The sequence below is a fragment of the Oryctolagus cuniculus genome, chromosome X, assembly GCF_051225735.1.
Source record: "Oryctolagus cuniculus isolate XC-2025 breed Fujian yellow rabbit chromosome X, ASM5122573v1, whole genome shotgun sequence".
Lineage (NCBI taxonomy): Eukaryota > Metazoa > Chordata > Mammalia > Lagomorpha > Leporidae > Oryctolagus > Oryctolagus cuniculus.
In genome coordinates, this window is record NC_142888.1 from 86,797,830 (window position 1) to 86,815,514 (window position 17,685).

General features: G+C 40.4%; 1 long non-coding RNA gene across 6 annotated transcripts in view; it reads right to left on the reverse strand.

Annotated features, from left to right (window-relative positions):
• LOC149119694 (uncharacterized) overlaps nucleotides 1-17,685 on the reverse strand; it is a 91,694-nt gene that overhangs the window by 33,820 nt on the left and 40,189 nt on the right. The window lies entirely within an intron of this gene.

The window sequence follows — 17,685 nt, forward strand, 5'->3', positions numbered from 1 at the left end:
ATTATTAAGCTTTTTTTTAAGAGCAGAACCTTCATGACTTAGTCAGCTTTCAATGACCATAACTCTTAATATTGTTGCTTTAGGGATTAAGTTTCAACATGAATTTTGGAGGGGATATCATCATTCATACCACAGTATTCTGCCTCTGGCTCCCCAAAACTCATTCCCTTATGTATAAAATACATTCATTCCATCTCAATAGCTCCCCAAAGTCATAAATCATTTCAGCATCAACTCTGAAGTCTAAGTCCAAAGTCTCATCTAAACATCATCTAAACCAGATATGGATGAGTCGCAAATCATGATTCATGCTGAGGCAAATTACCCTCCAGCTGTGAGTCTGTGAAGTCAAAAAAGTTAATTTGATCCTAAAATGCAATGTTTAGCTGGTGTAGGAGAGATATTCTGATTATAATAGGGAAAATTACACAAGTAAAAAGGGGTAATATTTCTCACTTCTCAGCAACAATTTCTGTTTTACTCTGTGCTGCTATAACAGCATACATCAGACTGAGTAATTTATAAACAACAAAAATGTATTTCTCACTAGTAGGGAGGCTTGGAAGTCCAACATCAATATGCCAGAATGTTCAGTGTCTGGTGAAGTCTTATTCCTTATAGATAGTGCCATCTAGGTGTCCTAACATAGTGGACAGGAATGAAGAGAAAGTAAACACTCTCTTCAACAAAATCCTTTTTATATAAATGCTAATACCATTGACAATGGCAGAAATTTCATGACTTAATCACTGCTCAAAGGTCATGCCTCTGAATATAGTTGCATTGAGGATTAACTTTCTTTCTTTCTTTTTTTTCTTTTTTTTTTTTTTTTTGACAGGCAGAGTGGACAGTGAGAGAGACAGAGAGAAAGGTCTTCCTTTTGCCGTTGGTTCACCCTCCAATGGCCGCCGCGGCCGGCACGCTGCGTCCAGGGCACCACGCTGATCCGAAGCCAGGAGCCAGGTGCTTCTCCTGGTCTCCCATGGGGTGCAGGGCCTAAGGACTTGGGCCATCCTCCACTGCACTCCCGGGCCACAGCAGAGAGCTGGCCTGGAAGAGGGGCACCTGGGACAGAATCCGGCGCCCCGACCAGGACTAGAACCTGGTGTGCCGGTGCCGCAAGGCGGAGGATTAGCCTAGCGAGCCGCGGCGCTGGCCTGAGGATTAACTTTCAACATGAATTTGAGGGGACACTATCATTGAAATCATAGCACACGGAATACAAATATTTTTCAAAGTTTGTACCTATAATCATCTGTATATCAACTCACTTCTACACTGATCCTCCTTGTGCCTGTTTTTCTAATCTTTCTCTTAACAGATTCCTAACTAAAACCCAGGCCATTTACCACACATATGTCTGCATATATTGTAGCCTCAGGTCATTTATCTCTCCACATAATATTATATTCTTCAATAGTATATAAGGGATCATACTCTATGCACTAAGATAAGAAAAGGGACATGAGAAATGAAAATATTGGAAAGGAAGAGACACAATTCTCATTTGTAGTCTGTGATGAACTACATCCACCAAATCCAGAGATACATTAATAGAACCAAAATATGAATTTAGTAAAATTGATACAAAATAAACACGTTTTATAGTGTACATAATGGCAAATGGAAAATGCAATTTACAAGTATCACAAAAGTAATAATTCTATAAATTGCCTATAATAGATGAGATGGCATTTCTGGAAGAAATTTATAAATTACATAATTCAAATAAGATTAAAAATGGAGAACATTGGAGAAACTCTGCAAGATATAGGCACAGGCAAAGATTTCTTGGAAAAGACCCCAGAGGCACAAGCAGTCAAAGCCAAAATTAACAATTGGGATTATATCAAATTGAGAAGTTTCTGTACTACCAAAAAAAAAAAACAGTCAAAAAAGTGAAGAGGCAACCAACATAATGGGAAAATATATTTGCAAACTGTGCTACAGATAAAGGATAAATAACCAGAATCTGCAAAGAGATCAAGAAACTCCACAACAACAAAACAAACAACCCACTTAAGAGATGGGCCAAGGACCTCAAAAGACATTTTTCAAAAGAGGAAGTTCAAATGGCCAACAGACACATGAAAAAATGTTCAGGATCACTAGCCATTAGGGAAATGCAAATCAAAACCACAATGAGGTTTCACCTCACCCTGGTTAGAATGGCTCACATACAGAAATCTACTAACAACAGATGCTGGCAAGGATGTGGGGAAAAAGAGACACTAACCCACTGTTGGTGGGAATGCAAACTGGTAAAGCCAATATGGAAGACAGTTTGGAGATTCCTCGGAAACCTGAATATAGTCCTACCACATAACTCAGCCATCCCACTCCTTGGAATTTACTCAAAGGAAATTAAATTGGCAAATAAAAGAGCTCTCTGCATCTTAATGTTTATTGCAGTTCAGTTCACAATAGCTAGGCCTGGAATCAACCTAAATGCCAATCAACAGTAGACTGGATAAAGAAATTATGGGATATGTACTCTATAGAATACTATACAGAAGCAAAAAAAAAATGAAATCCAGTCATTTGCAACAAAATGGAGGAATCTGGAAAACATCATGCTGAGTGAAATAAGCCAGTTCCAATGGGACAAATATGATATGTTCTCCCTGATCAGTGACAACTCACTGAGCACCTAAAAGGAAACCTGTTGAAGTGATATGGACAGTATGAGAAACAATGACTTGATCAGCCCTTGTCCTGACTATCGAGGAACAACTTACTATTTTATCCCTTTTAGTATTTTTTTTTGTTCTACTTAATACCATTGGTTGAACTCTTTAATTAACACACAATTATTCTTAGGTATTTAAATTTAACTGAAAAGTTATCCCTGTTAAATATAAGAGTGGGAATAAGAGTGGGAGGAGATGTACAGTTTGGCACATACTCAATTGGACTTACCCCTAATGGTAGAGTTAGAAACGTGCCAGGGGATTCCAATTCAATCCCATCAAGGTGGCATGTACCAATGCCATCTTACTAGTCCAAGTGATCAGTTTCAGTTCACAGTTGATTATAATGAGAGGATTAAGAGTCAAAGGGATCACATAAACAAGACTAGTGTCTGCTAATACTGACTGATGGAATTAAAAAGGAGAGAATGATCCAACATGGGAAGCGGGATACACAGCAGACTCATAGAATGGCAGATGTCCTAAACAGCACTCTGGCCTCAGAATCAGCCCTTAAGGCATTTAGATCTGGCTGAAAAGCCCATGAGAGTATTTCAGGCATGGAAAGCCAAGACACTGTGGCAAAAAAAAGACCTAAATGAAAGATCTCTGTGAGTGAGATCCCAGTGGAAAGAACGGGCCATCAAAGAAGGGATGGAGGAAATTCTCTCCTCTTTGAAAGGAGGAGAGAACTTCCACTTTGACTATGATCTTGTCTAAATAAGATCATAGTTGGCGAACTCAAGAGGCTTCCATAGCCTTGGCAGCTCATGACAAGAGCCTCAGATGAACACTGACATCATAAACAAGAGTGTCAATTGTTAAGTCAACAACAGGAGTCACTATGCACTTACTCCCCATGTAGGATCTCTGTCCTTAATGTGTTGTACAATGTGAATTAATGGCATAAGTAGTACTCAAACAGTACTTTACGCTTTGTGTTTCTGTGTGGGTGCAAACTGTTGAAATCTTTACTTAGTGTATACTAAATTAATCTTCTATATATAAAGAGAATTGAAAATGAATCTTGATGTGAATGGAATGGGAGAGGGAGCGGGAGATGGGAGGGTTGCGGGTGGGATGGATGTTATGGGGGGGGGGGAGCCACTATAATCCAAAAGCTGTACTTTGTAAATTTATATTTATTAAATATAAAATGGCGAGGTAAAAATATTTTAAATGCAGAGGTAAATTGTGTTACTTATTTACTATATTGTGTTTTTAAGTATAATATTGATATATATATACAAGTATAGCTGCTCTCTAAATCAATCTATAAATAAAGTACAATTTCAAAGTCTTAATAGTAACTTTTGTTGACCTAATAAAATTCATCTCAAAGTCCATATAGAAGGAATAAAATTCCATCAATAGTTAATAAAATTTGGGAAAAGAATAAGGTGGGTGTCAGGAAAGTGAAATCAGTCAGGGTTCCTCACTGTCAATGACAAGTGGCAGGTCCAGAAGCAGATAGAGTTCTGCTATGTAATTCTTCTGCTGCTGCTGCCACAGTTGCCGGTAAGCATATATAAGAGGCTCACGAGCTTAGCAGGCATGCTTCCTGTGTACCCTTGCACACCACTGCAAGAATAAAGAGGTATGAATCTACAGGAGACCCCAACATTGTTCTTTGGCTTGTCCAAATATGGATCCAATCTTGCTGGAGCTGAGCTACTGCATTACACTTGGTGTAGTTGGCTGGATTTGGCCAGACCAGTGAGGAGCCTTCTGCCCCACCAGAGGGTGGAACTCAAGGGTGGCCAGACATGAGTCTGTGGAAATCAGTGGCCATGGCCTTGCCTTCCAGGTTGCTCCCCTGGAGTTGGCCAAGCTAAATACCTTCACATTAGTGTAGAGAAGGCATTGTTTGCCTTTGGAGAAACATTAGGTAAGAAGGACACCCAGGCAGCAGTAGAACCCACAGGGTGGGTCTTTCTAACTGCCCTGTGTGCAGAAACTAATGCTAGATTGCAGGAAGAGATCCAAGAATAGGGCCTGTGGCATACTTTAGAGTAGGCAAGAGGATCAGAAGTGAAAGAAGATAACATTCATGCTCTGCAAGAAGGGATTGCCATTGTCTGAGTTACACTCAGTGCAAGAAGACAACCCAGTACTTGTGATGGTTGAGTCCTCCAGTGACAAAGATGACACTGACCCTCCAGTGCTGTTCAAAGCCTGTCCAGTGGTCACCCTGAAGGTATAGACCCAGCAACCAAAGGCTCCTCAGGGGCAGCTGTAGCACCTCCTCCAAGCAGTAGAGCATTTGGTGTTTTTCCTGTACATTCCGAGTTGCTGGATCTGGGTGCACATTTAGGTAAAAGGCCTCTGAGTCCATTGCTGCTTCGCTGCTTCAGTTATGAAGCAGTGGACAGGATTTTGCTCTCAGGGCTGGAAATGGAAAAATCGATGCCTCTGACCACATGTCACATGGTAGGGAATTATTCCTTTAGATTAGATTATGGCAGGAGTTCTTATGATGTGGCACAACATCAGAGATTTACCTGGGGCCGTCAGCAGGTGGCAGACACATGCTGAGTTACAAGTAGTGACGTGGGAAGTTGGGTATTTACAATGCCATCTATAATGCTGGGATTCATGGGTCAGATGAAAAAGTTTTCACTTCACTACAGGGATGCAGGAACTTGTGCTTTAGATAGCTCCCTCTGCACTGTTTGGTCCTTTGGTGGCAATACTTGTCCTATATGTAAAACAAAATATATGATTACTTGCAGTGTTGCTGATTTGGAAAATGATGAGAGAGTGTATACTCAGAAGGTAGTATGGGCCGTGACCCAGGAGAAGAGAGAAGGGAAAGGACCAATTAACATCACTGAAACCCAGAGATGAGTTGATCTCTTAGCAGCAGGAGCAGACTGGCAAAACTAGATGAGAAGACTAATAAAATATTTCTAGAATTATGGCAAAAATTAAAACCAGAAACAATAGTTCCAGACATTTCAGAAGTCCAATTTGAGTAAAGAATCCAAGCTGGCACCAGGGGTTTGAGCAATACGGTTATATGACTCTTTAGGGTCCCTGAAACAACCACTTTTAGGGTCATCTGATTGGGCATTTAAATTTGTTTAGGGAGGATGCCAAGGCAGCTGCTTGGCAGGGACAGGTGGAGATTGGAGGCCTCTTACAGAGTCTGCTATCCATTGGTCCACTTTTAATATTCAGAGAGTGTTGACATTCGTTGACACAGAAACTGAATGTACATTACTGCACAGCAATCCTGAGAGATTTTTTGGGTCTCCAGTATCCATAGATGACTATGGAGGATGCTGTATTCAGGTAAAAGCATTACTTTTGGAAATAGGGTATCTATCACCTCAGGAATATACTGTGTATGTATCCCCCAGACCTGAGTACATACTGGACATTGATGTACTACAGAGCCTATGGCTAAAATGACAGTGGGGGAATTCTGCCAGTGAGTGTGCCTGGTTAAAGCTGTACTGAGGGGCATGCCACCTATCCAGCATTACAGCTACCTGTGCCTAGGTAGCTGAAAAATACCAAGCAGTACAAACTGCCAGGGGGTCAAACAGAAATGACTTTAACCTTCTGGGAACTGGAGAAGATGGGCATTATTAGACCTGCACATAACCCATTTAATTCACCAGTAGGGCCTGTAAAAAAAAGTCAGATGAGATCTGGAGGTTGATGTTAGATTACCAAGAGCTTAATACAGTTTTTCTTCCCCTACATGCAATGATTCCATCAGTGAGTGATATCACAGAACATCATAGTCATTGACTGGAATTTATGAGTGTGTTTTAGATCTAGAGAATACTTTCTTCTCAACTGATATGTCTTGAGAGTCAAGACCAATTCACCTCCACTTGGGGTAACTGGCAATGGACCTCCAATATTCTTCCACAAGGCTATCTACATAGCCCCCACCTTGTGCCATGGTTTGGTAGCAATGGATTTGGCATAGTTGTCTGTGTATTTGTCAGTACACATGTTCCATCATACAAATGATGTGATGTTAACCTGTAACTCTCTTGTAGATTTGTAAACATCTATACCCATCTTGCTGAGCCATCTTAAAGTCATTTGGCTGGGAAATCAGAGTCCAAAATGCATGGACCAGGACTCTGTGAAATTCTTGGGAGTTGAGTGGTTGGGTAAGACAAAAGTCACCCCCAAAGCAATCATAGATAAAAATCTAGGCCTTTCTGATTCCAGTGACTATAAAGCAGTTACAAGAATTTATAGGATTTTTGGGATATTAGAGTGTGTTTATCCCATATCTGTCACAAATCCTGAGGCCCTTGTACTGTTTGGTAAATATGTTAATTAAGTGGAAATGGGGTGATTGGACACAAGCACACTTCACAGTGGTTAAGTAGAATGTAAATCCACCCAAGTCTCTCAATGTGCTTGATTCAACCATACAGTGTGTTATTCACACACACATCACCGCAGAAGGGTTGGAGGGGCATTTGGAAGTAGCGTGAAAGACTCAGTTTATTGGGTTTTGGTCCCTTTTATGGAAAGGAGCAGAGATTTGGTACTCCTTAATTGAAAAGCAGCTTACTCCAGTGTATGCCACCTTGATGGCTACTGAAAGCATAATGAGCACCTCACATCATTTTACACACCTCTTCACCCTATTGTTGGTTGGATAAGAAACTGGGCAGTGAAACCATGTGGAAGGACAGTAGAGATTCCCACACTGACAAGTGGGGAGCTTACCTGCAACAATAGGGAGCTCTAAATGCAAGCCCATTAAAGTCCGAATTACAAGGGATTTGGGGGCATTGTCACCTATTTAACTCCCCAAATCCTCAGGAGCCATGGAACCATCTAGTCCATACCAATATGAGACTCCACCAATTCCTATGGAGGCCTGGTATACACATCGATCCAGCAGAGGACATCATTCACAGTGAACCATGGAAGCCTTTCAGCCTTCCCAAGATGATTTGGTGAGAATGAGGCAATCACCAAAGTAGTCAAGAGGTTGAACTATGAACAGTTTTGCTGGCTACTGTCAACGAGCTTTTGCCTATTGTTAGTTGCATCAATAGCTGGGCCATCTATTGAGGCCTAACTGGATAGCGACATGGAATGCAGAAAATTGAATGGTTATACACTGAACTTTGTAGAGGTAGGCCATGTGGCAATATCTGTGGGATGTGGGACACCAGAAGAAAATCATCATATACCATGTGATGAGGTGCATGCCTTTTGCCCATCCTGGGGATGATGAGGTTGATACCTTAAGTAAAGTACTTTGGTTGGGAAAGGCCCCAGAAAATGATGTTACTAAATGGTTACATTGGGTGGCTGCTACACACAGAAAAAAAGTGATGTGGGTTACAGTAAAAGCTTGGAACTTGCCTGTAACTTAACAAGAGGTTGTAGACACTTGCAAAATCTGTACTGTCTATTTCCAAGAACATGCCTGTTGAATACCACTAACCACTGGAACTGTGATGCGTGGCTGGGTGCCTCTTGAAAGATGGCAAATAGACTTTATTGGGCTTTTTCCCCAATCTGATGGATACAAGTATTCTGTTACTGTATAGACACTGCTATGGATTGCTTTTTGCTACTTCTGTCAGGCAACATTTTGCTACTTTTGTTAGCTTTTTGCTACTTCTGTCCTGCATGTCTGACAAGATTATGTGCTGCATGTGGAAGACCACAAGCTATTGAGAGTGACTGCAGGACCCATTTCACGGCCTCCAAAGTACAGTGTTGGACAAAGCACCTAGGCATTGACTGGAAACTACATCACCATACCATCCCTAAGGAGCCAGAATGATTGAGCATTGAAGCAAGGCATCAGGAAGTAAGCTGACTCAGGCTCCATGGTGAGATGGACCAAGAGAATGTAGACTGTGTTACAGTGATTAAATGAATGGCCTCAGGCAGTAGCAGTAGCCACTGAAGACTTTGCTGCATTATTCAACACAAAACAATGTATTGTTAACTGCTTCCATGGCCCTTGAGCTGGGGGGAACATGTCACCTGGCAGTGATCATGTAGCAAAAGCCAGCAAGATGTGGTTCACCTTGCTGTCACCATGAGGAGCAGGAATAGAACATGACTTGTGGGTGACACTACGCGTTATAGCCACTTGGCACCCTGTGGTTAATGTACATTACCCATGCAAGGAAAGGGCCACTACCTTGCTCAAATGCACATTTGTCTTAGCTTTATTGCCAATGTAGACGAGTATCCAGAAAAAGCTATGCCTCAGTGGGCAACCCTTTTTGCTAGCTGTAGTGTTATGTCAAGATAAATCCCTTGCTTCTATCTTAACCAATGGTCAGGATTTGTCATTGCTGGTGCCACTAACTTCTTGGTCTTATTGCCCTTAGCCTGGTGGCTGCAAATACCGTTGGTGGACTGGGCACACACCTTTGCAGTGGTGACCAACAGATTGATTTATTGCATTACACTGATTACCTATCAGCTCTGAATCTGAGCTGCCTTGGAAGGTAACCACAGCTGCTACCAAAACTATACTAGGTAGGAAGGATGGAATTCTTCTGACCCATCATGGTACAACACTTGAACCCATGTGAAGATGGCTAGCCCAGGAGCAGTTTAAAAAGAAAAAAAACCTGTCCATGATTGGAGTATTTTGTGTGGGATGATCTGGGATAGCTTTATTTGCTCACTCGTATGTTTGTTACTTTAGCCTATATTGTTGTTGTGGAATTTGGATGCCATATTCCATACTCTTCACACATTCCTCATACAAGGGACCCTCCTGGAAGATAACATACATGTTGATTGTGAGATGAGGAACCCTGAAGCAGTAGAGTGTTGGGAAAGTGAAGTCAGGCTCCCTCGCTGTCATAGCAACTGGCAGGCCAGAAGTTGCTAAAATTCTTCAATGTTACTCCTTCCCTGCCTGACCCTGTTATCTGTAAGCATATATAAGAAACTGAGGGCAGAGCTGAGGGTAGACTCCTTTGCAGCTGGCCTGCCACCATGAACAAAGTGAATGTGTTTCTTGTATACCTTTGCCCACTGCTGAGAGAATAAAGAGGTATGAATCTACAAAAGTCTCCTAAGTTGTTCTTTGGCCTGTCCAAATCCAGACCTAATCTTATGGGAGCTGAGTTCCTGCATTAGAGCAGGAGAAATTTTTGATAACATAAAAAATAGAAATTAGAAGAATGACATGTTAATACATATACAAATATATAGGTGGAAATTTCAAGATAGACATAAACATAAATGGGAATTTGAAATATGATAGAGTTGAAATAGTAAATCTGTGGAGTGGGGCTGGCGCTGTGGCGCAGTGTGTTAAAGCCTTGGCCTGAAGCGCTGGCATCCCATATGGGTGCCAGTTCTAGTCCTGGCTGCTCCACTTCCAGTCCAGCTCTCTGCTGTGGCCTGGGAAAGCAGTAGAAGACAGCCCAGGTGCTTGGGCCGTTGCACCCACAAGGGGAGACCCAGAGGAAGCTCCCGGCTCCTGGCTTCAGATCAGCGCAGCTCCCACCGTTGCTGCCATCTGGGGAGTGAACTAGCAGATGGAAGACTGTCTCTAACTCTCTCTGTAATTCTGTCTTTCAAATAAGTAAAACAAATCTTTATAAAAATCTGTGGGGAAATGGTGATGAGATCTATACTGGCAGTGGAACAATAGGCTTACTGTGTGGGAAAAAATTACTAGAACGCTACATCTTGCCATATAATGTAACAAATTCCAGGTGAACTAGATTCAAATGTGAAAAGAAGAAAATTAAAAGTATGAAAAGCATAAATTATAAAATGGTGAATGGGGAGAAACTCTTGACATAATAAGAGAAAATAAAACACATAGAAGAAAACACTGGAAAATTTGATCTCAAGAATAAGGCCTTATGAATGACAAAATGCATCTTAAAGTAGAAATATAATCATCAATAATAATAAACTGCATTAGGAACATCAAGCATGTGATTAATGACATAAAGTGCAATAAGGAAATAGCACATAATTCAAGAGGAAAAACTGGCAGAAATTAGGAAAAAAATTAGTGCTGAAGGAGGAAGAGTTTGCCCAATAAGCCCATGAACAGTGATGGTAATGAGACCCATGGTAGACTAATTCAAACCAAATCATTGGAAGAGAGGTCCATGTACATGCATTAAAGTTATTGTTTTGTTTTGCTTTGCTTTATCTTAATTTTTATCTTTTTATTTTAGTATCTCACATATACAAAAAGTATAAAAGTTATCAGTGTTCAATTCAAAACATTTTGACAAAGAGCACATATTCATGTATTCAGCATCCAGATCAACAATGGTAACATTCACCGCTTTCCAGGAGCTCCCTTCCTTCTACCTTATGCTTACTAACCCCTCAAGAGAAACAATTATTACAAATCATCAAAAATTACTTTATATATCTGGAACCAAACAAGGATGCACATTTTCATGATTACTATTCAATATAGTTCTAGAAGTTTTAGCCAGAGTCGTTAGACTAGAAAAATAAATCAAAGGCATACAAATGGGAAAGGAGGAAGTTTAAATGATCCCTGTTTGCAGATGACATAATTCTATATATAGGAGAACCAAAAGACTCCATTAAGAGATTATTGGAATTCATAGGAGAGTTTGGCAACATTGCAGGATATAAAATCAGCACACAAAAATCAACAGCATCTACATACATAACAATACCATGACTGGGAAAGAACTTGTAAAATCAGTCCCATTCACAATAGCTACAAAAAGTTTGAATACCTTGGGATAAATTTAACCAAGGATGTGAAAGAAAATTACAAAGCATTAAGAAGAAAATAAAAAAACACAAAAATGGGAAAATATTCCATGTTAATGGATTGAAAGAATTAAAATCATCAAAATGTCCATATCATCCAAAATAGTTTACAGATTCAGAGTGGTTCCAATCAAAATACCAAGGACATTCTTCTCAGATCTAGAAAAAAAGATCCTAAAATTCATTGGGAAACACGAGACACCGAATATCTAGAGGAATCATAAAGAATAAAAAATTGGAGGCACAACAGTACCAGATTTCAAGACATATTACAGTGCAGTTATAATCAAAACAGCTTGATACTGGCATGAGAATAAACACGTCAACCAATGGAACAGCTTAGAGACCCCCAAAATTAACCCAAGTGTCTACAACCAACTAATCTTTGACAAACAAGCTAAAATCATTCTTCAACAAATGATGTGAAAATTGAATCTCTGTATGCAGAAGTATGAAGCGAGACCCCTACCTTACACCCTATGCAGAAATCAAGTCACAACGGATGAGAGATCTAAATCTAAGACTTGAAAATATCAAATTACTAGAGAAAACCATAGGGGAACCATTGCAAGACACTGACATAGGCAAAGACTTCTTGGATAAGACCCCGGAAGTACAGGCAATAAAGGAAAAATGGACAAATGGGATTCCATCAAGCTAAGAAGTTTCTGCATGGCAAAAGAAGCACTCAACAAAGTAGAGGCAACTGACAGAATGGGAGAAAATATTTGCAAACTATGCAACTGATAAATGATTAATGTCTGGAATATATAAGGGTCTCAAGAAACTTAACAATAAAAGAGATAATCCAGTTAAGAAATGAGCTAAGGGTATGAACAGGTATTTTTCAAAGGATGAAATTCAAATGGCCAACAGACATGTGAAAAGATGGTCAGGATCACTAGCCATCAAGGAAATGCAAATTAAAACCACAATGAGGTTTTATCTCACCCCAGCTACCATCCAAAAATAAAAAAAAAAATACTGGTGAGGATGTTGGGTCAGGGGGGAAGGTACCCTAATACACTGTTGGTGGGAACGTAAACTACTACAACTGTTATGGAAGATGGTATGGAGATTCCTCAGAAATCTGAAAATAAATCTACCATCTAACTCAGCCATTCCACTCCTGGGATTTTACCCAAGGGAAATGCAATCAGCATCCGAAAGAGTTATTTGTACCCAATGTTTATAGGAGCTCAACTCACAATAGCTAAGATAGGGAATCAACTGAGATATCCATCAGCTGGTGACTGGATAACAAAATTGTCATGGGGCCGGTGCCGGCATCCCATATGGGCACCAGTGCTAGTCCCGGTTGCTCCGCTTCCGATCCAGTTCTCTGCTATGGCCTGGGAAAGCAGTGGAAGATGGCCCAAGTCCTTGGGCCTCTGCACCCACGTGGGAGGCCCAGAAGAAGCTCCTGGCTCCTGGCTTTGGATCTGTGAAGCTCCGGCCATTGCGGCCAATTGGGGAGTGAACCAATGGAAGGAAGACCTGTCTCTCTTTCTGATTTTCCTTCTCTTTCTGTGTAACTCTGACTTTCAAATAAATAATTAAATCTTAAAAAAAAGATAAGAGGCATATCACAAAAAAACTACATATGATTTCAAAGTCTTTAAAAAATAAATTGTGGTATATATACATGATAGAATACTACTCAATCATAAAAAAGAAAGAAATTCTGTCTTTCACAACAAAATACATGCAATTGGAGACCATTATGCTTAGTGAAATAAGCGAGTCCTAAAAGACAAATACTATACATTTTCACCGATTTGTGGTAACTAATATACAGAGTACAAAAAACGTAATGTATGTGAGTGAAATTGAAATTTGATTATTGCTTATAGCCATTGTCTATAATTATGAAGAACAGTGGTTTTGTATTATTCATTTAATTTTTTTATTTAATGGAGGTTTAATCTTGGGATTATAAGGTAAATGAAATTATACCACTGTAAAAATTAAAAAAATAAAATGAAAGGAAGGAGGAGGGAGGTTGAAAGTGAGGCAGGTTGGGAGAGTAGGCTGGGGAGTATGATACTCCTAAATCTCTCTCTATATATATGAAATACATGAAATTTGTTCTCCTTATATAAATAAAATAGCTATTAAAACAGACATAATAATGAAATTACTTTTTGTAACAACTATCTTGACTATCATCACTTTTATTTTTTGAAAATATTTACCTATATGGAATCATGCAAGTTATAATCTTTGTTGGCTGCCCTTATCTTTGGTTCTATTTGCCACTTGGCACTATGTGATTGCTTGTAAATTCAGATTTTTCAGGTTCATTGTTGTATGGTATTATGTTATATGAAAATATCACATTTTATCTATGCCCCCTAAGACTGATAAACATTTAATTAATTTCTAGTGTATACCTTATTATAAATAATGCCTCCACTTCTGATCAAACTCCCCAGTGATGCACCTGGGAAAGCAGCAGAGATGGCCCAAGTGCTTGGGCTGCTGCACTCTCGTAGGAGATCTGCAAGAAACTCCAGTATCCTGGCTTCAGACCAACCTAGCACCAGCCATTGTGGCCATTTGGGGAGCGAGCCAGCGGCTGTAAGATCTCTCTCTCTCTCTCTCTCTCTCTCTCTCCCCCTTTCTTTCTCTCTCTCTCTCTCCTTCTCTCTCTGTATCTCTGCCTTTCAAATAATTGTCTTTAAAAAACTCAGTTAAAATACTGCCTCTCCAATAACATGATCCCCAATTCCTTTAAGCAGACTTAGTAGCTCTGTTTTCTGAATGCCCACAAGTTCTCCTTGACATCTACCACTGTAACACTAATGGCAATCTGTTTTAATCCTCTGTTTGTTCACATGTTGTGCCCTCCAAATGCAGAAATATGCAAGGAAGCATCTGACATGATGGTGAAAAATTAGAAAAAGCTAAACCAGAACAACTGGAGGTAGTGTCCATATGTGAAATAGTTTTTAAGCATCCCAGGTGATTCCAGGGTGCAGTCAGTAGTAAGAACCACTGTTTTCATTTTGTACTCCCTAAGAACAAGTATTTCTGAAGAGCAGAGACTGAGTTTCCCTTGTCGCATTTTGTGTCTGACATCTATTATAAGGAATGACATAAAGCTATTTGTCATCTTGAACTGCACCTGTGGTACTCCTGTTAATATTAATTAGCATTTATACATTTCATAAGACCATTAAGTAGAAAAAGTTAAGTGACTAGCAGCTACAGATGTAGTGACAACAGCAGACTCTCTGGAAGGTCATGTAACTCAGTTTTCCTCCTCATTCCAAGAGGTTACATCCTTGAGAGGGCTGCTCTGATTCCATGTAGGGAGAGGGCCCTTGATCATTGAGTGCTCTGCACATAACATCTGACTTGGAGAGAGGAGTCGGGGCATTTTCTGGGGCTACATATTCTTCATACAACTCTTTTAAATTCTTTATCTTTTCTTAAGATATATTTTTATATATTTGAAAGGCTTAGTTACAGAGAAGAGAGGGAGAGAGGGAGAGAGGGAGAGAGGGAGAGAGGGAGAGAGGGAGGGAAGGAGGGAGGGAGGGAGGGAGGGAGGGAGGGAGATATTTTCCATCTGCTGGTTCATTCCTCAAATGGTCATAATGGCTGGGGCTATGCCAAGCTGAAGCCAAGAGCCTGAAGCCTCCTCTGGGTCCCCCATGTAGGTGCAGGGGCCCAAGAAAAACCAAGTGTTTAACCCACTACACCACAACACTGGCCCCTTTGTCCCCTCTTATGGTGAGTGTAATGGCTAATTTATGTATCAAAGTGGGTAGGCTATAATAGCAAGTTTTTGGTGTCGATGTTTCTGTGAAGGTATTATTTAGATGTGAATAACATCTAAGTCAGTAGACTTTGAATAAAGCAAATGAGCCTTTAAAATGTGTGTGGGACTCATCTAATCAGTTGAAGGCCTCAGGAGAAGACTGAGGTCTCTTGAAAGAAGAAGGAATTCTGCCTCCAGATTGCTTGTGGATTTTATACTAAAACATCAAGTTTTTCATGGTCTCCACTCTGCCAGCCCTGCTGCTTTTGGACCTGCCAGCTTCCTCAGTTGCATGAGCCAATTCTTTGAAGTCTCTCTCAATTCTCTCTTGCTCTCTCGCTGTCTCGCTCTCTCACTCTCTTGCTCCCCATATTCCTCAACAATCAGGGATAATTAAACAGTCTGAGAAAACAATATATTGTTCTATGGCAAATCATCCAATTTGGGTGAAAAAAGTTTGCCTAAGAAATATTTCCCAATATCAACTCTGCTCCCAAGAGTGAGGAACGAAGCATTGAAGGAGAGAGTGGATAAGAGATCATGAGAGCGGAGTAGTGTAAATGGACAACAGGAGTGACCAGAATGATTGCAGAAGGGTTAGCTGTATGTTGGACACTACACTAAGAATTTTACATGTATTGCGTCAATTCAATCCATTTTTATGGCATTCTTATGGAGGAGTGTGTCAGTCAGTTGATTGTCCTGCCCCCATATTCAAGGGAAAGGTTGCTTCTGGGAAGCAGCTGTCCAATAAGAGGCTATATCCTCTTTCTACCTCCACGCAGTTTAATGGTGTGATGTAGTTGGTTCTTGAGATGGAATGAATTATTCTCCTCAAAATGATCCATGACGTGATCTATGGAATGTGTTCATTTTAAGTTAAATTGCAAAAGGAACCATGTAGATGAAAAATGTTAGGGGAGGTGGAGAGATTTTCCTGGATTATTCAGGTAGATCTAAATGCCATCACAAATGTTCCTTTGAGAGGGGGGCAGAGGGAGATTCAACCATAGGAGAAGGTTGCATGATGACAGAAGCAGAGAGACATTTGAAGATATTTTATTGCTGTATTTGAATGTGGAGGAAGGGGCTGTAGTTCAAAGAATGCGGGGCATGCAACACTAGGAACTCAAAAAGGCAAGGAGACAGATTCTCTGCTACCACTTCCTGAGACAGCATAGCCCTGCTGACATCGTTGCTAATGAACAGTAAATCTACTTTTGATTTCTAGCCTCCAGAACTATAGTAAAATAAGTTGATTCAGTTTTAAGCCAGTATGTATAATTTGCTACACCAGCTATAGGAAACGAATACGATTCTCACCAAAACAGTCCTTTTGTGGGTGGAAATATTACAACACTGATTTACAAGAACTCTGAATATTTTGACTTCCTGAGTGTCTCCCACCATAAAGAAGCATTTTGTAACTGCACTGGGATAAAGAGAATATAATCTAAGCTTCATTCCCTATTATGTTTTCATTATTATTACATTCATATTTCTTCTGTGTGTATATATATATATGTGTATATATATATATTAAGAGGTACAGTTACAGACAGAGGGAGAAACAGAGAAAACGGTCTTCCATCTGCTGGTTCACTTCGCAGATGGCTGCAACAGAAGAAGTTGGGCCTATCTGAAGCCAGGAACCAGGAGCTTCTTCTGGGTGTCCCATGTGGGTGCAGGGGCCCAAGGACTTGGGCCATTTTCTACTGCTTTCCAAGGCCATAGCAAGGAGCTAGATCAGAAGAGGAGCAGCTGGGACTGGAATCAGTGCCCATATGGGCTTCCAGTGCTGCAGGCGGAATCTTAGCCCAGTATGCCACAGTGTCAGCCCTGTTGTTCTTACATAATTGGAAAGCAAAGCTTTTTATGGGCCAGTAAGGGTATCATGAGTCCAATGCCCTGCAACTATTGTACCTAATGAATAAGTCTGTGCTATATGTCACTTCTGGATCATGGAGGCTATGGAATCAGCAGTTTCCCCACTTTCTCCTTCTTGGAACAAGTCTTACAGATCCAAGCAGGTTTTACATTTGCACAAAAAAAGAGATTCGGTTTTATCTGAGTCACCATGGAGAGGAAAGTGACTTTCCTATGTGAGAATACCTTCTTTGTACTGCTATGTGAGTCACAAGCAAACTTCTGCAGTTTTAAGCCACAAAAATGTTGTGGATTATTAGCAACAGCAACTAACACTGCACTGAAGAACATCAAAACTGACATTTTGAAGTGGGAATCACCTATATTAAAAACACACACTGTGTGGCTTTGCCTTAGTGGTTAATTTACATGAAGTGAGTGAGCTGATGTTGGGAACTAGGGATACAGCTACACAAGTTGCACAGTTGGGAGAATTTACCATCCATGATAAGCTGGTATCAGACCAAAGACTTACTAAGCATGAATCTCTAGGAGAACAGGTTGGATAATAGTATGCTGGTAGTGGGTATGGATTGTTACTTCCTACATTTAGCAAGATGT